The sequence below is a fragment of the Octodon degus genome, unplaced genomic scaffold, assembly GCF_000260255.1.
Source record: "Octodon degus isolate 3935 unplaced genomic scaffold, OctDeg1.0 scaffold00207, whole genome shotgun sequence".
Classification (NCBI taxonomy): Eukaryota; Metazoa; Chordata; class Mammalia; order Rodentia; family Octodontidae; genus Octodon; species Octodon degus.
In genome coordinates this window covers 2,066,162-2,089,147 of record NW_004524783.1, presented here as the reverse complement: position 1 = coordinate 2,089,147, position 22,986 = coordinate 2,066,162, and the positions used below count along the sequence as shown (strand labels likewise).

Here is a 22,986-nt window from a genome sequence, read left to right as displayed (position 1 = left end):
CTTGGTTGTTCCCAAGATTTGGCTATCACAAATTGTGCTGCTATAAACATAGGCACACATATATCACTATGATATGATGTTTTCAGATCCCCCAGGAAAATTCCCAGTAGGGGGATAGCTGTTTTTTTGTTTTTTTGTTTTTTTTTTTTTTCAGAACTGGGGATTGATCTCAGACCCTTGTGCTTGCCAGGGTAGCTGGTTTAAATGGGATTTCCAGTCCTAGTTTTCTAAGGAGTCTCCACACTGATTTCCATAATGGTTTTTGCACCAGTCTGCATTCCCACCAGCAGTGGAGAAGGGTTCCTTTTTCCCCACAGCCTCTCCAACATTTGTTGTTGGGTGATTTCTTGATGACAGCCATTCTTTCTGGGTCAAACTATCTTTGAGAAAGTACTCGCCACCATTGGTTAGGTATCTGTTATCTTGGAAGTAAGTTCTGCTCAAACTTATTTTCCATTTAAAGTTGTATGTACATAACTATTTCTGTATAAATATTGTTATGTTTTACTTATGATGTTAAATGTTTGGACTGGACATTCATAATAGAGTTTTACCTACATCAGAGTTAACTTCCAAAAATGTACTTTTTACATTATAAAATAAAGAAAATCAAAGTTTGTTGTAATTAACTTATTTTCCATTTTAAGTGTCTGATGATATGGACCTACAGTCAGTGTCACTCAGGTGTGTGGGGGGCTCTTCTGCTAATGGAGCCAAGGTATTGATGGTGACGGCTTCACTTAGCACGTATGCACAAATCCACCGGGAAAGTAAAGTAAGTCAGCGAAGTGTTGATCTCAGTAAGGCGCTTAGGCACCAGTAATACGTGCGTTCACCCTTCATAGCAGCATATGTTACATCCCCAGTCACACATACAGTCTTTGTAATTACCTTCTAATTTTAGACAACAGATATTCATTGTCTTCAACAGGTATTGTATCTTACAGATTGTGTAAAACTAGAAAAGTTCTGAGTGTGAGGCCAGGAGTGAAGTGACCATCAGTAGGTCCCAGTTTTGAAAAAATGTGGCAAATTTTACTCAAAAGTGGAGTGTTAGTGGAGCTTTAAAGATATAACCTCCAGGACAAGCGACTGTATAGCTCAGCGGTGCAGTGTCTGCCTCGTGCATTCGGCTTCTCGGGTCCCAGCCTTAGCACCAAATAGCGATGATAATTAATAAGAGTGTTAGTCATTGTAATGTTTAAGCCTGTCTCCTAAGTGAAAAATGGCCTCTCTTTACCTCAAAAGGTAAGGTCAATGATAAAAGTAATTGAAGTTTCCGGAAAAAGAAATGGCCAGCCTACCGTATGCCTAGCCTCTGAAAAAGGCAACATGCAGGTGCCGTGGCCAGTGCTGAGTGATGCTTAGTATAAACATAGCAAATGAGTACATGAAGTCCTGGTCCTCAGCTGCAGTCCTGAGAGGTGGAATCATGTCTCACCAAGCCCCTCAGGCTGCATGCCCTCTCCCCTGCGGTGGGCTGGATTTCCTCTGCTGCTTCTGTTCCTGATAATTCGGGGTGATTGACAGAGGTGACCAGAGATCTCCAAGGAGCAGGGCTCGGGACGAAGGTGAGAGAGGCAGCAGCCTCAGAGCCACGAAGAGGAGTCTCCTGAGATACCAGCCGCAAGCCATCCTGAGCTGCGCATTCACGCATCGGCCTTCAGGAATCCTCCAGCTGCCCAGCAACCCACTTTAGCAAAATAGGAAATTGGAACAAAGACCTTTCTACCTTGTAGACACTGTGCTCTGCAATTCAATAGTAGTGATACTTTCTCTGCAGTATTAATTGCTGATAGACAGCCTGCTTATGTTGGCTTTGAAGTGTAGGGAAAGCTCTTTGAGCTAAAAAGGCACTAAGGCTTTCTTGCTCTTAGTGTGGACACTTAACATTCAGCATGAGATTCCTCGAGACGGTTCTAGAGAAGTATGCTGAGGTGGAGCTCCAGGTGGTGATGTCAGTTCCAAGAATTAGACTTGCAGCCTGGGAGGCTTTCTCCTCTCCTCTTGGCAACGTCCAAGTCAGGACATACTGCTTTTCTGCTGTTTCTTCGCTTCACTGGAGTTATATCCTACCAAAGACGAGGCTGTGTGTTTTTATTTATTTTTTTAAAACCCAGAATGCTCTATGTCATTTGACAAAGCAACATATTAAACTACTTAAAATACTTTGCGAGTGAAATCACTTGTCTGAAATGTGGTGCAAGTTAGTAGGGCCCTTGAAGGGTAGCTGGTCTCTTGTCTTACCTAGCTTCTCAGTCCCAGGCTTTTTTTTTTTTTTTTTGTCTCAAGCTTGCATCCTAGTAATTATCTTGGACATAACAGAGATTCCTGTGCGTAGACAGTTCGTTTAGATTTGCTCTAGGGTAGGTAGGGGAGACTGCTAAGGAGTAGGTGTCCTTATATGGTGTGTGTGGACTGAAAGACTCTTGGTACCTCCACGTCAGGGCTGCTCTAGCCTCTGAGTTTGCATTTTCGCAGTTCTTTATAATTTGAATGATGCTGCACTGAATTTTCATAAGCAGGTAGTTATCTAGCTGCTTATTCCAAACGTAATTATGTTTAGACAACAAACCCATCGGGATGCGTTGGTGCCCTCAATAGGAGAGGTTAAGTACCATGATTTAAATGCATTTAAATGCGCACAAGGGCCGGGACTTCTCCTTCTGTACTGGGACTCGGCCTCAGCACGCTTCACTGCCTCCTCACCGCCGAAGGACCCCAGTCTGCGCACAGTTTTCCTTCCTGGGCAGGGCCCATCTCCAGGCCCCTCACGCCCTCCTTCCCTGCTTTCTCACCCGCCTGTCTCCTCAGGTCCACCTTTGCCAGCCTCCTGCGCCAGCCACTCCATCGGCAGCGCCCTTGCTTCGGCTCCCAGATGCTTCTTTCCACGATCCACCATGGACTCAATATTCCAAGTGAGGCACTGTCTTTCTGATGTGCGCTGCTTCCCTGAAAATGGTGCTGAGCTCCTACAGAAGAAGGAGGAAGAGATGAAAGGGGAGAGAGATTTGCTATCAGTCCCTTGTAGGCCTGGTTGCAATTACATGAGGATCAATAAATAAAATGTGTAGCCATGAGATGCCTGATGAAGATTTTCATATGATGCTATGAAGTAGAAACGTTTTCACTAAAATGATACGATGCTAAATGACTAGGATTTAAAATCCCCAAAACTCCCATTAGTAGAGCATTTCATGTATCAAAAGTTCTTAAATCAATGCTCGTTGATTAAGTGAAGTCATTTCTGCCCATATATCCTGCTGTGTCCGAAGCATCCTGCTCTGGTACCCTGTGCCAGCCGCTCTCTTTAACTGGCTCGTTTGCCCATTTAGTCACCATACCCCTTGGCTTCTTACCAGGAGTTTCTTTGTAAAAACACACCCACTTACAGGGATAGTTGGTATTTTCTTTGGGTATGTCAGATTATAGATGACAAATTTTTTAAAGCTTATTTCTAAAGGTAAAACCAGCCTTTACAATAATCTCTTCACTGGATTACGTATAACAGATATGTTATTTATTTTTATTTTTGAGACAAGGTCTCTCCAACTTGCTAATTTTTGAGGATGGGGCTTGCGCTTACGTGTCAACCTGGAGTGCTGGGGTTACATGCGATGCCACTGGGCCGAGCCTGTGGACGGTTGATCAAGAGATCAAATTCGTCCTAGCCAAATCTTACAAACAACCCAAATGCCCATTATCCGAGGAACGGATAAAAAAGATGTGGTATTTTTGTACAGTGGAGTTCTACTCAGATATAAAGAAAGACAAACTTGAGGCCTTCATAGGTAAATGGATACAACTAGAGGCTACACTCATAGATGAAATAAATCAGACCCACATGTGTAAATACCATGTTGTCTCCCTAGCACGAGACCCTGAGAGAATAAATGCAATCTGAAAGGAATAAGAGACATAGTAAAATGGAAAGAAACTGATAAGGAATAAACAATAAAGGCAGGGGAAGGGAAAGAAGAGAAACTAAAGGAGAAACCACGCAAGTGTATATTCGGGACGGCTGACGTGATTGCCCTTCTCATTGCCTCAGTCTTTGGAAAGTAACAGTTAGTGTTTAAAATGTTCACATTGACTAACTCTCGGCTATTACCTATATTCTGAGCAATTGCATCAAAGACAACAAAGTTCAGTACAAACACCACTGTTGGCTACCTCTCATCTTGTTCTTCTAGATGGGTACCATCTCTAATGTCTTATCATTTAGTATTCTCTTTTTAAATAATTTTTTTTAAAAAATTAAATAAAAAGGACAAGAAAAAATTAAAAGTGTATTGAAAGTAAGCATTAATGTTTAATTGTTGGACTAATTTTGCATACCTATATTTATTAATCTGAGCAAAAGATTTGATTATAAAAGTATCTAACATAACCATTTGTTAAAACTTTTGTTTTTGTTTTGAAACTACTATTTGTGCTGTCACTTGTTACTCTGTTTTTGTCTGTTTTTGCTAGTTTTACTCTTTAAAATAAAATTTTAATAATTGGAAAAGTTTATTACTGCAAGTACAGTCAGCTAGTTATCTCCTTCAGATACTGCGAGATCCAAAAAGAGCATTATAAGCAAAATTTTGCAAATACTCTTTACTATTTATGCAGTTCCAGGGATGGATTCCAATTTAAGGTGCATGTTTAGCATTGAGATGAGGATTTTGCTGCTTAATATTTTGCTACATTTAACAAGGCAGTGATGAGCTCATGATTTCTGAATTATCAGATACCCCATTCTTCTGCACACGTGTCTTGCTACAGATTTCTTGCATGTGTACTGAGGAAGCTACATGTTTGCCTGACACCTCCAGATTTATAGTTCAAAGTACCGGGATCCACACGTTCCGTGTTCCTGACACCGTGGCCCGCGGAGGAATACGAATTTTTGTCTGTTGCTGCCCGTGAACACCTACGAGTAGGAGGGATAACAGGCCTTTGCCTTTTATGAGAAATCTGCAAGCGCTCTGGAATCAGAGAAGTAGCACCCTGGGGGGCTGCAGCATGACACTGAGCCCCACAAAATATTGTTGCAAAGATGAAGCAGTCATGGAAAGAGCTGACCTTGACCTTGTAGCGCCTTGGTTACTGAAACCTGAAGACTGGCTGTGTTAGAAATAATTCCTTCTCAGTGTTCCTAGAATAGTGTTAGGTAAGCAGAACCCAGTTTCTAGAGGTCAGTTTTCCTGCTCAGATCCTCGTGCTGTGCGAAGCGTGCAGCAGGGAGGACAGCAAGGATGCTCGCCATTTCTCATTCTCGTGTTTTAGTCGCCCATCCTGCTTCAGCTCACTTTGCTGGACCTAGTAGCAGGGCCCGCTGTGGACATGAATTTCTTTTCACCCTGTATTTGCATGTCACTGCGCTGCTGCGCTCCTGCGCGCACTGGCCACTTTGCCAGTTGATGTAGAGTTCTGGAGGTGCACGAAGCGTTGACCTCACATTAGATGCGCTTCACTGACGTATTTACCTTGCAGTCATCTTCAGCAAGTGTGCATTAAACACCTGCTTTGAAGGCCTTGCACAGGTTGGAAAGGAAAAGCCAGAGCACAAGAGTGTCTGATCTGGTCACTGAGTCAGGCAGCTGCGCTTGCTTCCTGCCCATGGCGCACCCAGGTGCACTCCAGTCTGTAGGGGAGAACTGCTGCATCGGCCACTGTGGGAATGTATGCACAACAGTGGCGCAGTGCGAATTGGCTCCCCTGCGTGCCTCCAGACTTCCAACCCCAAATACCCGTTATCGCCTTCTGCTCCTTTCCTGTTTACCATTTTGCCCTCTCTATGAAATCATCTTGTCAGTCCTTTTCATTGCTTGCTCTTAAACGCTTCATAAAACCCTGCCAAAGACTTTTACTGGCATTCGATGCCAATATTGAAATGCAGTCCCTCCAGCACCTGGGGTGCTTTTCCCTACCCACTCATTTGTCTTGGTTTTGGACCTCTACCTTCCAGGGGCTTTGCTGCTGTTGGGTTGCTCTCTGGATACCCTGATTTTTATGCAGAAGTACAGAAAATTGGCTGTGCAGGTTGAGCTCCAGGGCTGCTGACTGCCTCCCCATGTGGTCTGCTCACTGTGGTGACCGCACATGGAGCCCTCAAGACTAGAAATGGAGTCAGGATGCTCACCTCAGGCCCATTTCTCAGCTAAGAGAACAGAGGCCCAAAACTTCCAATCGAGGACGTTTGTTTCCCAATGAGATCCAGATGTACTGAGTCTTAGCGGGTGCCGTGAAGAACCCTACCTGCTTCCCCAACTCATCTTCTCGCTACTCATTTATCAGAAAAATTAGAGATCTAAACAAACTTTTGTTTCCTGTGGCAAGAAATTATGATCTCTTTTATGTAAATATGGAACTTCAGTGCCAACACTTTGCTGCTGCCGCGAAGAGCTACATTGTCTGACATCTCAGTGCTGAGAAAGTCTCTGTTAGTTAATGTCTGCTTTAGGGAATGAATACTCAGTTATCAGCTCTCCTATCCATTGTAAGTCTCCAAGATACTGTGCTTAGAAGCAAAGAGCATTTTTCCCCTCTTCACTTAAAGAAACCCTAACCAGTGACACAATGTGCTTATACTTCCAGCTACACGAGTTCTCTAAGTTATGTCTTTCTCTTTGGGGTTTTGTTTACTTGTTTTCAAACCAAAAGAGCATGTTAAGTAACTTTTATGGAATAAAGAATTGTTCAGCGCTTAATAATACTGTATTAGAGTATTGGAAGTTATAGCAATAAACTGTGGCCTGTAGGGCTTTTGGCAAAAGGCAGAGCTTGGGAGTTGTCCCAGAAAATGTTTTGTCACATAGTTGGTCGTTGACTCAAATGGCAAGTGCTCTGAAGTCATCTCTGTAAGAGTTGGGTGGCTCTCTGTGTGCTGTTTATTTCCTTTGTGTTGAGTGACCAAGAATAGCATGTCCCAAACAGAGCATATGCACCCTCTGAGACACAGGTCTCCTGGCTACAAAAGGCCGGGGACTGATAAAATGTGGACCCTGCTCGAAGCCTAGTAGAGAAGTTGACGCTGCACGGTGATCTCAAAGTCAGTGTGTAAGAACGCAGGCCCGATTGTCTCCCTTTGAGCCATACACAGAATCAAGTCACTTCTATTTTGTCTGTTGCTGCCACTCTGATTTTAACCCCCCGAGTCTTTCATTCGTGTTAGTGCCTTCACCTTCTTCCTTAGTCCCTTTGTGCTGTTCTAAGAACATGTGAAACACTGTACAATTTATACGGAACAGAAATTAATTTTCATTTTGTGTGGGAACTTGGGCAGTCCAAGACCAAGGAAGCAGCCCAGTCACTGCCTGGGGCTAGCCTTTTCTTCACATGGTGCCTGTGTGCTGTCCTCATAGGGTAGGAAGCTTTGGGCAAGGGGAAAGATCAATGAGCACCATGTCCTCACATAGCAGAAGAGATGGGGCAAGGGAGCCTAGCGGGGTCCCCCAAGCCCCTCAAGTCCTTTACTGACCACCTTCTAAAGTCTCCTCCTATAACTATCACCTCCAATTCTATCACACTGATCATTAGGTCCCAAAATATGTGTGCGTTTCCCTAACGCGCTGCGAAACCTTGCACATAGTGTGTGTGGTCCTCCCACTGTTTCTTCTTAATCCTGTTTTCAGCATAGCAACAGAGTAAGCCATTCGAAAGGGGGCTGGAAGCCTTGGCACTCCCAGGACACGAGGTGCAGCCAGCATCCTTGCAGGAACAGGTGAGGCTCTGCGCGCCACTGAGCCACCCGCACCCCCCCAACCGCTCTCACTGTCCTTGCTTTTCTTCCTGGGCTCCATCCTCCTTCACCACCTTGTTCTGCTTGGCACTCACGAAGGCTCTTGTCTCCTCGGCACCGTTGTACGTGTTGCTCCCTCTCCCCGGAATCCTCTTTCCAGATGGCTCATTTCCACATCTGTTCAGATGTTGGCTCCTTGTGAGACACTCTCGGCCACGTTTTCTTGCACTAAGCTGAAGTGCATGTGCACACACACAAACACCCTTGTTTGATTTGTTTTTCCCATTCACATATCAGTGAAGGTTAGCCCTAATATTTTGTTTAATGTTTCTCTCTTCCACAGTAGGAGGCAAGCTTCGCAAGGCATAGACTTGTGTTTTATTTTACTTGGCACAGAGCCAAGGTCTGAATATGTGTGCGTTGGTAGAAATGAAAATTCAAAAGGAAGAGAAGGGAAAAGGGACAAGAGAGCAGAAAGGACCTCTGAAGCCTGAAATATTGAAGAGCGCATTTCTATAAGGAAATCAAAGATAGATGGAACAAAGAATGTTCCTTGTGTGTCATCCCACCTTCTTCTAACTCCAAAGTTCAACCAGACTAATCTTTCATCAGCTCAGCTCTGGTTTAACATCTACTGAGACGAAAACACTCTTTCAGCCTATGTAGGTTGTCTAAATGCTCTGGTCTGGAATTTGAGGCTTCCTGCCTTCTGTTTGCCACCCGCCGTCCCGTAGCCTGTGGCCCATCCCACTTGTGACTTGTTCCTCCTTTCATGTGAGGAAAGACCTTCTGTTCTCGAGCTTCCAGTAGGAAGCGGATCTGCTACCCTTTGATTTAGAAATTCTGATCTTCAGAACACTAAAACGCTACATTTGTGTTTCTTCTTCCCTTTTTCATTACTGCGTGTTTGCAGTACGTAAGGATTGCATTCTTTGGGAGGTAAGAGTCCAAGTACACAGCCACACCTAGTTCTTCCTACTTCTCCTTCCCCTCCTCTCCCTCCTCTCCCTTCCCCCCTTTCACCCCCTCCTGAAATCCCTTGGGCTCCTTCCCATTTGCAAAACATCCCTTTCCCTGTTTCCTATGATGCTTCATTTGGTTATTCCACTCAGTTTGTGCTAATTTATTACAGTGACAGTAGGAAATTAATACATACGTTTTGCAGAGAAAGAGAAATTAAGGCTCTGACTCTCGAAAGAAGAGATGAAAGCGGCTCAGCTTTCCCATGAAGGACCAGGCTCGGGCTCTGTGGGTGTTTTGACCTCTGCCTTTGCAATTCAGCTCTGACGTGGACCTCGCAAGCTACTGTAACAGTGGATACACAAAGGGGCACGACCGTGTACCAAGAAAACTACTTTTCAAAATAGACGGTACGCTGGGTGTGACCTGCCACCTGTAGTTTGTGGAGACACAGTATTTACAAGTCACTACCATCTGTTGCCCTAATTTGGCCTCATAGTCATAGCCTGGAATCTGATACTTAGGTTAAGTGTGGCGCCTGGCCCACTGAGCCGGAGGACGTTTAGCGATGGCTTAAGGTTCGTTCTCCAGTCAGAAGGGTTAGTGTTTCCGACTGCAGACACTCGCTCATTAGACAAACTCTACAGACAATTTTAATGCCTCAGTATTTGCACATCCGCCAGCGCCCTGTCCTGGAGGTGCCCCCCGTGGGGCCAGCGTTCCTTGGCCTGTAACGTGGTGGAATTTCATTAAGCTGCCAGTGCTTTTCATAGCAAGAAAATGCACTTTTCATAAAAGGGTATTTCATCCAGGAATCTGCAGAGGATTAAACTTAACTGTAAAACTGTGTTTTGGTGCACAGCTTTAAGAATTGCCGAAGCTCTTCTGCTTATAACTGTTTCCTGACATCTTCTCTTCAGATAAGTACTCACTGATAGGTATTGAACAGGCAGTGTGATGTTTTAGCCAATGAAGTTGCCACCCAGAGGGCTCTGCTTTGTGTACCTGGCCGCAGACATCTGCGTGAGTGCGACGCGGCGGAGCGGCAGTCGCGTGCTCAGCCGGCTCCTGGCAGGCTGAAGGGCGCTGCGCCCGCCGGGTGGCCCTCGCCGGCCTCTCGCTGCCCTCCTGGCCTTCCGTTCCCGCCGCTGTACCAGCCCCTCACTCCGCCCCTCTGGGCCCGGCCCCTGCCAGTCTTTCTCCGCTGCGATTTCCCTTAACCTCTTACAGTTCATACAGGGAGAGTAAACGGACACCACACGCGCTCTTACCATGTGCACGACCTTTGTGAGTGTCATGCTCGGTGACGAACCTTCAAAAACTACTTGAATGTGCTTACAGTTCATGATCCTGAACTAAAATTAAATGTCCAGTAAACATCTGGCTTCTTGCTCATTTTGTCCCTGTGAGCCTTCTTGGTGCCATTAGGTGACGTCATGCTAAATGTCCTATTGAAAAACTGCAGTTATTTCCATTTTACCTTTTCAGTCCGGCATACATAAAAAAGCCATCTAATCTCACTTCTAGGTTTTCTTAGCACTCATCATGTATGTTAAACAGTTCCTGCCTCCTGACAATGTTTGGGTAAGATCTGAGAGGCAAAGAGTAATTAGGATGTGTCAGTGAATATTTTTGAGTTTGGCAAGACTTCACTTAATCTACTCTAAATGAGTTGGGATTTTATTACCTCCAAAGGTGTGCGTAAGAAGCAAGCCCAGTGCTCCCAACACAGTTTCATTCAGTCTTAAACAGCCCGCCATGGAGGGCTCTGTGCGTTTGCCAGGTCTTGACAAATGGACCTCTTGGAACCCAGAGGTGTTTGGAGGTGTGTTTCTTCTCTCTCGCTCTCTGGCTCCCTGAAACACCTGCTCCCTGTATTCTGATGTTTCAAAGGTGACATGCCCACATTTGCCAGCCTGGCTTGGCAGCATATTCCTCTAGAGAGTCAGCAGGGACCAGAAGCAGAATTGCAGTTAATTCAGTCATGGAAATAGAACCTGCGGATGCACATCTAGCAGGAATAAGCAGCGAGCACTGAGCCATTGTTTTAAATGTCACTCTGCTTATACTGCCAACTTCCAGAAAAGTAGTCATTGTTTATTAGTGAAATACATCTTTTGGTTCCCAGTGGTACTGTGGAACACTAGTCAGGATGCTTGTTTATTTTTTTATGTTATGAAAAAAAGTTTTCATTATCAAATAATACGAGAATAGCAATAGTTATCACGCTGTATCGATATCTGCAAAATAGTTCTGAGACACAGCAAAAGAGGTTCTTACAAAAAAGAAACAAACAGATAATGACACAAACTTCCTTGGCAGCAAACCCGGTGAGCCATCAGGGTAAATAAAGGAAGCAAATCAGCATGTATATTGAAATACTTTTAAAGCAACTGGTTGTGTAATTTGGGGAAGTATTTGAAATTCTATTTCCAATTTATCCCTTTTTGCTCTTCCTTTGTGTGTATGTAAGATATATATTAGAGTGTCCTTACACAAAAGAAACCATGTGACTTTTGAGCTTGTGTGGTTTACTTCACTTGACACGAAGTCCTCAAGTTGCGTTGACTTACCTGTGAACGTCTCAAGTCTGTGTTTCTTTATGGTGAGATAGTGCTGTCCTGTATGGACACCACGTGTGCCTTTTCTGTTCATCTGCTGAGATTCACCTGCTGCACTGTTTCTAAGCTCTAGCCATTAAAAATTGTGCCGCAATAAACGTAGGTATGCACGTACCCCTAGAATGTGTTGATCTTAACTCTGCTGGGAAGATTCCTAGGAGGACGATAGCTGGGTCGAATGGAATTTTTAGTTTTAGTTTTATGAAAAATCTCCACATTGCTTTCCATAGTAGTTTTACTAGTTTACATTCCCACGCACAGTGCAGTAGGGCTCCTCACCAGCATTTGTTAGCGTTAAGTTTTTTGATGATAGCCATTCTTTCTGTGGTAAGATGCTATCTCAGGATATTTTTAATTTTCATTTCTCAGATGGCCAGGGATGATGAGCACTTCTTTAAGTAATTATTGGCCAGTGTACATCTTGGTTTTCAGTTCTAGGTGCCTTTGGTGGAGGTTAAAGAAAAGATCATGACATCTGTAAGTAATGATGTTTTCATTTTTTCCTGTCCTCTATGTATCCCTTTTATTTCTTTCTCTTGCTCTGGCTAATGTTTCAAGGACTGAAACATTGGAAAGGAGCGATGAAAGTGGCCGATCTTGTCTTAGTCCTAATTTTTGAGGGAATACTTGCAGGTTTTCTCCATTAATATGATACTGGCAGTTAGTTGGTCATAAATACCTTTTATCAGGTTGAAATAGACATTCTACACCTGTTTTCTTCAGGGATTTATTATAAATGGATGTTGGATCTTGTCAAAGGCTTTTTCTGCATCTGTTGAGGTTACTGTATGCTATTAATTACATTTGCATCTATGTTAATTAGAAAAATTTTCTAGATTTTGGCAGTTTGTTATGATTTCACATTTTTCATTTATAATTGCATTTGAATCTTTGCTTTCCTTTTTTGGTAAGATTGCCTAAAGGTTTCTCTATTTTATGCATTCTTTCAAAATTACCTCTGATTCTTTCTTTGTATTGTTTTTTAGTCTCCATTTTATTAATTTCTGCTCTGATCTTTATAATTTCCTTCCTTGTACAAGCTCTGATTTTAGCTTGTACATTTTTGGTAAGATTTTGAAATGTATCTTTTGGTTATTTATGTAGGCTCATTCTATTTTTCTGACATAGATATTCACCACTATGAACTTTCCTTGTAAGATTGCTTTTATTATATAATGTAAATTCTGATATATACTGATATTGTCATTTAATTCTATTAAATGTCCATTTAATTTGTATTTGTTTCTTAATTTCCTCTTTATGGATTTAAATGTGTAAAGATATATAAGTCCAAGTGGAGGACTATCATGCAAAATAATTGCCCTGGGCTCTTAATAAATGTTAATAAAAGAGCTCAAAACCATGACAGCCTAGGGAAGTGCTCTAGAAAGAGGCCTAGATCAGATTCTCAAGAGAGAAAATAAAATAACCTAAATATTCCCAGCGTTATAGAACATTATTGAATCAATGGGGAAAATGTAACTGTCGATTCAGTGTTAATAGACTTGTACTGAATCACTGCTAAACTTCTCCTACAGCAATTGCATTGCTGTGATGTGGGATGTCCTTCACGGAAGACACAGTTTGGAGTATTTTCGGGATCCAAAGTCCTAAGCTCTATAAATAACGTAATTCAGAATTAGGGAATATATGTGCTTATACACTCTCAGAGCCACACGTTCTCAGTCCTCCATAGCCCCTGCTCCCTCGGCCACAGGAACAACCGACCACAGTTTTTAAAATTGGTCTGGTCATGCATAGACTTTTTTCCTGTCATTGTTTCTTAAGTCATACAGTATACAAGTGATTTTCATAACATTTGTGTTGTGTTGATGTATTGTAAGTAACACAATTCTTACAGTACCCACTTGGGTAAATAACACAGTAGCCAGGAAGATGTGGGTAGGTTCTATGCAAATGTTCCATCACTTTATGGAAAGAACTTGAACATCTGGAGATCTGGGCATCTGGAACCAACTTTCCAAGCAGTATGGTGATACCTCAGTTCACAAATGCTTTTGTTTGTGAACAAAATTTGGTTGGCCAACAGAAGTAGTTGGCAAAATTCTTTTCCTGCTTGCAAACTCTGCATCTAGTACAGATGTGCCCATGGGCATCTCTCCTGCAGGAGCACAGATGTGGCCATGTTTTCTGGTGTTGTGGATCAAAGTAAGCTCTTGAGTCCAGGTAACATTGTGTAAGTGAATGACAGAAAATGCTGGAATATGGTAAGATGAACTATGAAGCTTGGTACATAATATCCATCTTACTATTGTAGGGAGTTAGTGTAGGTTAGACATTTTTCAGAATAAAGCAATTAGGAAAAAAAAAAAAAAAAGATAACAAATTCCATAAAGTCTTCCTCTTTGGGGTTTTTTGGATATTAGTTAAAGTTCAGATAAACTGCACCAGAAAATCCCCAAGCTACTAAAATAAACAAGCTGTTGTAAACTTCTGTGAGACATGGGCACTTTTAGTAGAAAACTCTCTCTCTCTCTCTCTCTCTCTCTCTCTCTCTATATATATATATATATATATGATTCTTTAAGGGACACTCATACTTGAAAATTAAGAAAATAAATGAAATAGCCTTGCTAGGACCAAGACAGCATGATCATCATGAGTTTTTGATTTGGAAATGTTTCCTAGTTTGAGAGTTATTGCTTTCAGCTGTAATAATAACAGGCTTTTCCGCTAAGGGAAAAATACATGGTGTTTAAAATAAATATCATCAGTACAACTTTGCAGTGTTGAGAAAACATAAGTGACCTTTTCTTCCTTTAAATGCTAAGATCTGAAAGCTTCGTGAATATGGATTCCGGGAGACAGAACTTAGGCCAATGAAGAGGCAATAAAAAGACTGGTTAGAAAGGCCTTCATCATAGTTTGATTCGAAGCCAAACGCCCCTTTATGTATGGGGCTTACCCAAATATAAGCGCTGGCTTTTATCTGAGCTTATTGGCCACCCTTTCCTAACACAATCTGGGGTCTTGATTATTGAACACAGCTCCGAGTGGATTCATAAGCTCAAGGGATGTCATTACTTACTTCCTAGGGACTGACTCAAATCAGTGGTTCTGAGCAGCCAGTTGTCTTTACAGTTCTGTGGAGGCCAGTTTTAAAGGAATCCAGACACTTCTCCAGGCAAGAGCAGGAGACTTGAAGTCATCTTTTGGGTGGATTTTCACATCTTTCTTAGGAAAACAATAGCAATCAGTTCAGGCTTTGTTCCTGAGACTTCCTTCAGTCTGGCGTGATGAATTGCCAGAAAATTAAGTAATTGTTCTGTTGTCATTCTGCATTGTAACTCAATTTTTAACTGACAAAAATATCAAGAACTACAGTGAATATCACTTTTTCAGTATCATTTTTGAGTATTTCAGACACTGTGCTTGCACATCATCTCAAACAAACATAAAGCTCATATGACAGCTTGTATTTTTGTATATTTTAGACCGAAGGAACATTCTCCGGGTAGGTGCCAGATTGCCGATGGTCTAGCCACAGTCTTGTTGTAGCGTGACAATATGCTGCCTCCTGGAAGTGAAGGACATGTGCTTTCTTCTACTTCATCATCTATTTAAAATCACGACAGGGTACCATCCAAGAGTACGCTCAGATGGATAGAAGCGAGCTCCTCTGAGCACGACGAGCATTTCTTTCACGACAGCTGGTCAGCTAGCTCTTTCGTGGTAGGTTTGGCTTTCTAAAATCTCCACAAAGATAGGCATTTGTTTGTCCCGTAAAATCCATATGACTGCCGAATGCTATACCACATATTCTGTAGGAATGGTTCTTGTCAAGGTAGCACTCCTTGATTTAGGTCAGAGATCAAAGCAAGGTCGGGGATCAAAGGAGAACTCAGCTGTGTTCCAGAGCATTCTTGGAAAATTGGAAAGAAAGCTGAGCAATAGGGAGAGGTTGTGGAGTCGAAAAGGTAATGCACTGCGCATGCCCACCGAGCCTCAAGGACTTGGCTGGTGCAGCGAGAGCCTCTTCCCCTGGCGTGTTCAGAAGGCATGTCAGTTGCATGGCTAGAGTGAGCCGTGTGCTGAATCGCCTGATCGTTTTGTCTCTGCAGTTGCAATCTTTGTTGCATTGCTGTGCATAAAACAGGACGTGAGCGATAAGCCGTGATAGCGGCGCCCAGTCAGTCATTCGGTAGCACTCGTGACTATTAGCGTTATCTCGGACTAACAAGGAGCTCCCACGCGCGCTCCCGTGACATTTTCCTCGCCATCTTCCTTGGGGTTTTCCCCCTGGAAAACATTCGAAAGGTCGTGTGGAATGTGGAAGTGAGAGTAATTTGGAGAGTAAATTATACAACCAATTAGAAATGTCTGCCGGGCGAAATAGTCTAAAGCACCTGCTTAGAAAGGGTTCAGTCCTTGCCGTGCCCGCGCCCGGGGCACACTGAGCCGGTGACTGAGACCGGGCGTGGTGGCGTGCGCCTGTAATCCCAGCGCTTGGGAGGCTAAAAACAGGAGGATCACTACAAGTCCAATCTGTGTAGTGAGACCCTGGAGATAATTTTTTTAAAGATAATTTAAAAATTAATTTTTAAAAATTAAACTAATTAAATAAAAATAATTAAGATAATTATTTTAAAATTAATTAAAATAATTAAATAATTTAAAAATTAACTAAAATAATTAAAAAAGAAATGTCTGCATTGCAAACACTAAGCTTTGCTTATACTTACCTTTATGACTGAGTAAATTCTCTTTTTTCTTCATTCTTAAAATGGTTTCATGGAACTAGAGCATGCCTTATTGAGTTTTAATAGAAATTATGATAAATCCTCAGAAGCATATATATTGGGTATGAATACTGGAAATTATTTAATATTTCATTACAATGTCATGTTTTAAATTTTAAGACTAATTTTGCATTTATGCCTACCTAGTTTTTTCTCTTGCATTTGGTAACTTCAGCAACCTCACTACGTGAAATGTGTTGGTCAACAACAAATTTGTACACCGTCTTGAACATCAGGTGTGTACCAGCTTTGGGACAATGGTCTCACTGGTTGTCATCAGCATTTAGCTGTTTCCTTTTACACTGTTGTGCTGAGAAGGGTTTTAGATTATAACATCAAAATAAATTTAATATTAATAAATAATATGACATATAATAAGCTGGGTATTTTTACAATGCAGTTTTTTACAGAAAGGCAACAGTGCTTTAGAGGGAATAATTTTAATATATCATATTTTGCTCCTCCATTAAGCTATGCTCATGGTCTGTCTTTAATTCTAGAATATTATAACAGTTAAAATGCATATCTTAAATTCCAAATATATAATGATGAAATATTTGTAGAAGTTATGACCATTTGATAGAATATATATATAGTAGATTTTTTTTTTCATTTCCTGCTTGTAGACTATGTTATATTTTTCCAGGATTTGGTCTTTAATATAAAATCTATCGCTGTCAAACAGAAAAGTCTTCTAAATTCCTTTAAAAGTATAATTTTAGGAGTATCAAAATTGAATATTTAAATTGATAAATTTTAATGTATAAAATGTTTAAATTCATAAAATAGTCCCCAGCATGTAGAGTTGCGGGAATAGAAAGTAAGGTCATGCACAAAATCTGGGAAACCCCTAAACTTATGGCAACCAAGGACGAAAACATGAATGATGCAATTTTGCCTCATCCTGTTTCTTCTATGGCAAGGGAGCGTTCCTGTTCTCCTTGCCCGCCGCCCTTCTCCTTCCTCGCCGCCCTTTATCATCTTTAGTTCGTCTCTGCTGGCTAATCCCCACGATGATGTGAAGGCAAGTACACTCTAACACTGAACAGAAGGAAGCACCCTTCTGCTCTCAGAGCTGCGTCTGCCCAGCGGCGGCGTTTGCCGGTGATCTTTCATGGCATTTCTCACCAGTTCTTCACAGTAAACGTCTCAAAAAGTTTCCTTTTCCTGTTGCTTCTATCTCCTCACCTGTCGTTCTATTACTGTTTTTTTTTTTTCCTTCAGGTTTTATCCATGCAGTAATATATTCTCAGGTATATTTTCTGGTAAGGATATTTTTGTTAAGGAGGATTGTACTGTGCAGCAGCTTTTTAATTTATTTGGTACTCAAATTACCAAAAAAGTATCAAAATCATATGCTATAAGGAGTTTTCTACTCTGATTTTAAGTGTTGCTTAGCGTGACGTCACTGCACACTGAATTCTTTCAGAGAAGTGTTTTATGATGAGATATTTCAGTACCTGCAATAGCAGGCTGACAGGCCCCACACCAAAAGTTCAAATTAAAACCTATCCTCCATGCGACAGTCAGCAGATATTTCAGGCTTGCGAAATCTATCCTCTGATCTTAATACCCCTTCAAAGGAACCTGGAGGTCTGAGAGTGAAGTTCCAATTCTAGGCGTCTGAGCGTCTCTTCTTTCTTCTCCACCTTCTTGTGCCCTGCTTAACCAAGGAAGTTGCAATTCTACTTCTCTATTTTAACTCTTTCATATCTTTAATCTTAGTGTATAAGTCCTTTTTTAAAAAACATATATAAATGTTATACTTTTGGTTGTAAGTGGAAGGGCTGTGTATCTTTCTTTCATAAGTTAATTTTATTGAGGCACAGCTTAGACACAGTGGACTGCCCCAGCTGGATGTGCACCACTTGGTGGGTTTGACAAAGGCGTGGGCTTGTGCGAGCACCCCCACCACAGCTGGAAGCAAAGCAGTCTTGGCATCCCAGAGAGTTGCTCATTGCCCCGGTTCAGTGACATTTTCCCGCCTAAGCCCCAGAAAACCAGTGATTCACTTTCTGTCAGTATAGATTAGTTTTCAAATTTCACAAAAATGGACTCATACAGTGTGCAGTGTGTTAGGGCCTGGCTCTTTTTACTGATCACAATGTGTTCTTTCAACACTACATTCTTGAGTGTACTAGAGTATGAAAAGAAGATTTGTGTTTTGTGAAAGTTGATCTTATTTACATTTGTTTTACCAATCGCTTTCATCATACTCAATAATTTATCTCAGACTGTTTTCATAGTGAGTAAGTAATAGAACCTGAGCTAAGAACATTTTGATTTCTTCCATTCTACTCCTATATCTTTTGTCAATTTTCTTGTCTTATTGAACTGGACAGAACATCCAATATTGATGTTACAGTAGAAACCCTTATTGTAATTTTTCTTTAAATTCTTTTAAAGACTGTTCCTCCAAGGGCCAGCCAAATAGCTCAGAGGATTAAAGCGCCTGCAAGCAGGTACATGTGCTGTGGGTTCGATCCCCAGGTTTATATTGCTGGCTCTGGCCCTAGGGCACACTGAGACAGGGATTGAGACTGGGCGTGGTGGCGCACGCCTGTAATCCCAGCTCTTGGGAGGCTGTGAACAGGCGGATCACTACAAGTCTGATCTAATAGTGAGTCCCTGAACATCCTGTAGACCTTTCCCTAAAAAAAAAAAAAAAAGCTTCTTCAAATTCACCTGGCAATTTAACAGTTGTTGTAGTTGTTATATAGAGCCTTTGTTAGGATAGGGATTTTTTTTTCTAAGTTTAATAACATTTTCAAAAGAATCATTAATAGGCATTGGATTTATTGAGTGCTTTGAACTGCAGATGCTGGCAATCCTTTTTTCCTTCAGTACTGTTTGTGCAAAGATATTCCTCAGTGGGCTGAATGTGTGGGGCGGTGCTTTGCAGACCTCCCCCTGGGCTGAGATGATAACTGTCTTAGAGTTATCGGGGGTGACGCATCCTCTCCTGCCGGCCCTCAGCTCCCCGAGTGGTGAGCTGCAGCCTGTGACAACGTGTACACAAGTAGACGTGGCTGTGTGCAGTAGTGCTTTCTTTACGAGTGTGGTGACCAGCCTCACTGCCACTTGCTGATCTCTGTCCGTGAAATGATTCAAAGACTTACAACACTGGGACTGCTTATAAATATTATGTCTTTGGGGTTGGCTTATTATTTTTCTAGTATTTTTTCACTTTAAGTTTTAAACTTTGTTACTGTGACGTTGTAGTATTCTTTGAATTAATTTTGTCCCAGTTTTTACAATGTGTTTTCAGCTACCTTTCTTCTGTTGTTCAATTCTAGAATATATTTGTCTTATTACTTACTACTTTTTCATTAAGCAAAATTTTAAGGGAGTGACATCTTTTCTCCATTTAACATATATTTGTTCGATGCTGTCCTGTTTCGACTATATACTCACAGAAAGACGTCATCTTTCGTTATTAGAAGAAAATCATTTTCCCTCCAATTATATAGGGTATTGGTTTCTGGTCAATAGATAATCCTGGCATGTGTACTTTGAATAAAGTATATGACAGGCTTCACACAGTTTCATATGTATTATTTTTTCCTCACAATTGTTGTAAAAAGTCCTATTACTCCCATCCCTGAGTTATTTTATTGTGGAAATGCGCATAACATCGAGTTTGCTGTTCCGCAGTGCTAAGCACATAGCGCAGTGGTGTAACACACGCTGCTGCCCCCGCTCCTCAGCACGCAGCGCCACCCACCTTCCTTCGGATCAGACAGAGACTCCACAGCTGCAAACGATGACTTTCAACCTTCTCGCTCTGCTGCCGCGCCCAATAAAGGCAAACTTCATTCTGCCATCTCTGTGACTTTGACTGCTCTGCCTACTTCATAAGTGGAGCCATACAGAAGTGTTTTAGTCACTGGTTTATTTCCCTTACTTGAGAGTTCATCCATGTCGTAGTGTATGTCGAAAGTGCCCTCCTGTTTTTGTTTCTGATTTTTAATTTGACAAAGGGTTTCGCTATGCAGCTCAAACTCAAAGTGATCCTCCTGTCTCAGCCTCCCCAGCACTGGGATAACAGGTGTGCTCCACCACAGCCGGGGTTTTTGGCCCGGCACGGCTATGGTGCTAGGGATCGAACCCCAGTCCTTGTGCCTTCCAGCCAGGAGCTTAGACCGCTGAGCTATCTTCCCCGCCCTGTCCTCCCGTTTAAAGCTGAATAATACTTTACTGGCCGTAGTGCGTGCATCTTGCTTATCCACTCATCTATATGTGGGCATACTGCGTGGCGTCTGGTGCATAGCCGTGGTACATATGATTATGCCAGTAGGGTTTTATACCTGTTTCTTTGAAACCTTATTTTAAATTCTTCCAATTGTTGAAACAAAATATGGTTGCTCGATCATATGTTAATTCTATTTAGATTTTTACAATTTTGCTGGGTGGCCATAGTATTTTATATTCCCACTTGCTGCGTGCAAGAGTTCTAATTTTTCTACTGCTTTCTAATATTATTTCTTTTCTTTTTTTAATGAGAGTCACTCTAATGAGTCTGAACAAGTAGTTCAGTGTGGCTTTGGTTTACTCTTTTCTAATCACTTACCAATCTGAGAATTGCTTTGTAATTCACTGTATTAAAAAGTGCATTCAAGCCTTTTGAACAGTTTTAGATGGGCTTTTGTATTTTCTGTTTTGTTTTAGGAAGTTTCTATGTGTTTTGGATATTATTCTCTTATTAGACATATGATTTCCAAGTGATTTCTCCTTTTATAAATTGTCTTCTGGGAATGCCTTCTGATGCACAAATTTTAACTTTCCACTAAGTCCATTTTTTCCTATTCTTTGTGTGTCATATCCAAGAAATTATTGCCAAATTCAACATCATGAATTATTTTTAGTATATTTTCTTCTAAAAATGTTTTGGTCTGGGGTCTTTTGTTTCAGACTATCCTTATTAAGTTAATTTTTAATATGGTGCTAGAGAAGGTTCCAGTTTATTTGTTTCATGTATAGATGTGGTTTTTCCAATTTGTTTAAAGATTCATTTTGTCACTGAGTGGTGTTGGTGTCCTAAAAAGTAATCTTTTGAATGTGGACATGAGAGAATTTGTTTCTGATTGTTGGATTATGTTCTATTGGTCTATCCATTTGTCTCCATCCCTGTCACAGTGTTTTAGTTCTGAAGCATTTAATAAGTTTGGAGAGCAGGCAGTGTGGATCTGTCATATTAGTTCATTCATCAAGATTGTTTGGGGCTATTCAGTGTCCCTTTAGATTTCTTATGAATTTATAGATAGGTTCTTCTATTTCTGAAAAACAAGAGATTTTTAGTAGAGATTCCATTGAATCTCTAGATAACATTAGGGACTGTAGACAGCTTAACAGTAGTTTTGTCTTCTGATCCATGAACATGGGGTAGGATTCCATTTGTTTATATATTCTGTAATTTCTTTCATCAATGTCTTATAATTTTCATTACTTATGATTTTTGTATCTGGTTAATTCATGAGTACTTTTCAGTATTCAGTGCAATTTCAAATGGAATGGCATTAAGGACTTCTTTTTCAAATTACTCATTCTCAGTGAATTTTGTCCAATAATGTTGTATCCTACTACTTTACCAAACTTATTTGTAAATTTTAATGTTGTGTTTTTGTTGTTGTTTTGGTTTTGTTTATTTTTTGAGTGCTATTTTGATTTTCTGTGTATAGTATTTCCTCCGTCTAGAAATATTTATCTTTTTTGTTTCTTTATCCTTTCAAATTGTTTTGACTAAAATTTTTGGTAGCATGTTGAGTAGAAATAGTGAAAATAATGACTCTTGCCTGGTTCTTGATCTTCGAGGAAAACCTTTTAGTCTTTCACAATAGAGAATGATATTTCTTGCATGGTTTTCATTTATAACTTCTGTTATTTTGAGTTAGTTCCTTTGGGTTTCTAATTTGTTGAATAATTTTATCAGGAAAAGATTCTGACTTTCATCAAATACTTTTCTGCTTTCATTGTAGTTACCCTCTATGTGCCCAAATTATGTCAACAGAGTACATTAAGTTCATGATGTTTCATAAGTTGAATCATTTTTGTTTTCCAAGAGGAAGCCCCACTTAGTCATGATGCATCGCTCTTTTGACCTGATGCTAAATTCTGTTTGCTGGTGTATTTTGTTGAAGCTATTTATTTTCATTTTCATAATGGATGAATCTGTTGTTTTATTGAGGTTATTTTATTTTCTAATTTTGCTATCAGGTTAGTGCCGAGCTTGTGTGATGAGCTGAGAGAAGTTTTCTCTTCAAATTTTCATTTTCTAAAAGGAATTCATATTCTTTGAATGTTTTGAAGAATTCTCTAGTGAGGTCCTAAGGGCCGACATGTTTTTTCTTTTTTTTTCAGAACCGAGGATTGAGCTCAGGCCCTTGTGCTTGCCAGGGAAGCACTTACTCTACTGAGCCATCTCCCCGGCCCCTCAGATCTGTTCTTTCAGAAGATTTTGATTACTATTTCAATCTCTTTAGAGTTTGTTCAGACTTTACATTTGTTCATGACTGTTTTGATAGTTCTTTTTTTCTCCTAGTTTTTGGGATATTTTATCTGGATTATCCAATTTTTTGGTTGTATAGTTGGTAACAGTAGTCTTCTATAACATTTTTCTATTTCCTTATCAGTAATGTCACCACTATTTTTCTGGTTCTGTTAAGGTTTTATCCTTAGTCCATGTTGCGAAAGTTTTGTTCAAGAATCAGGTTTTGTTTCACTGATATTTCTTATTGTTTTATTGTTCCATTTTATTTTTCCATGGGATAGTCTTTGTTTTTATGTTTTATTGTTTCTGCTCACGTTGGATTTAATTTACACTTAGGTTGTTGATTGGAGATCTTCCTTCCTCCCCTCCACCTTGTTTCCCTCCCTCCCTCTCTCCCTCCCTCCCTTCCTCCCTTACTCCCTCCCTCCT

General features: G+C 41.0%; 1 protein-coding gene across 1 annotated transcript in view; it reads left to right on the top strand.

The window, feature by feature from the left end:
* Fbxl7 (F-box and leucine rich repeat protein 7) overlaps positions 1-22,986 on the top strand; it is a 442,277-nt gene that overhangs the window by 223,678 nt on the left and 195,613 nt on the right. The gene's annotated exons all lie outside the window — the stretch shown is intronic.